Genomic DNA, 1,415 nt, shown 5'->3' with positions numbered 1-1,415 from the left:
ACTTACAGATGACACGAGGCGAAGAGCGCGGACATGACGGCACGGCGGCACACGCCAGGCGAATGGCGGCGCCAGGCCAAGCCAGGCCACGGCAGCGCCGCAGCCACCAGCAACCACGGCGAGGCACACAGCCGCGCCACGGCGCCAGGAGCGTCGGCGGCGACGAAAGCGCCGCGGAACACCACGGCAGGCGAGCAGAGGCGATGGGGGCGACCGAGGAGGACACGAGAGTCAGATCGACGCGGACCACCATGTCCACCGTCGAGAGGCGGTCCAGATCCGCAGCATCTCGTCGCCGGCGATGGCCGGAGACGGCGGGATCAAAGCGGCGACGGCGGAGGCGATTTCGGCGTCGCAGGAGCTGTGAGGGGATTAGGGTTAGGTCACCGCGAGGAGACGGTAAGACTTGGTCGGTTGGACCAAGCCCAGTGGGCTGGTCCAACCTAACCAGCTCGGCCGCCTGACAGGTGGGCCCGAGGGGTATTTTGGACATTTCCAAAATACCCATTTAAATGAGTGTTTCTAGGAATTTTATAAAATATAATATAGCTCTAAAAAAATAATTAAAAATATGAAAAATGCTCAGCATAAAATTCTCTATCATAATAAAATATGTAATGGAATTTTTGAAGAAAAACATTATTAAGTCCTAATTAGATGATTAAAATAATCATTTAAATCACACCTTATATATTCAATAATGAAAATAAGTCCATTAATGCTTTTGGGCTTTAAAAACACCTTGACAACATTTCAAGGTAGTATTTTACCCTAAACAGAGTATCCCTAAATCATTCTTAGTATTAACCTCTCACATGAAATGATAAGACATCGGAAAGGGGGGAACCAACCCTAAAACTGGAATCATGCATAAATGCTTCTTTAACCATTGCCCTTATCGGACAATGATGCTATTTTTCAGCAACAGAGGACAAGGGTCAGTCCACACCATCCAACTGCAACACTTTGCAGTGTTCGTGCAAGTTCATCACTTGCTCATGTCATTTGAGTATTTTTACCAAATTACTTGCAAAATACTATGTTTATCACTATTGCATAAAAAGCAAAACCACTACTTTCATAACTATGAATATGACTAAGTGGTGGGCAATGGAACCATGGATTATGTTGATATGGTGGAGGTTCCATTGCAAGGGTTTATATCCATCTAGGATTAAATAACAAATGTCGTCCAGTGATTCTTGTGCCGTAATACCCGTGTTAACCATAAGATCTGGAGTGGGACGGAATAGTCAATCGTATTTCCACCTCTTATACATCAACGGATGCGCTTTACCGTAGACACTTGTAATCTGTCGGGGGCAAGCGGTAGGCTGGGGAAGCCAAAAGTTCCACACGGCATTGTCCGTAGACACTTGTCGCCCGAGGAGCAAGCGGTAGGTGATGTCGAATCC

This window comes from Lolium rigidum, chromosome 3 (genome assembly GCF_022539505.1).
Source record: "Lolium rigidum isolate FL_2022 chromosome 3, APGP_CSIRO_Lrig_0.1, whole genome shotgun sequence".
Classification (NCBI taxonomy): Eukaryota; Viridiplantae; Streptophyta; class Magnoliopsida; order Poales; family Poaceae; genus Lolium; species Lolium rigidum.
The sequence above is the reverse complement of the archived record's forward strand: the minus strand, read 5'-3'. Positions refer to the sequence as shown.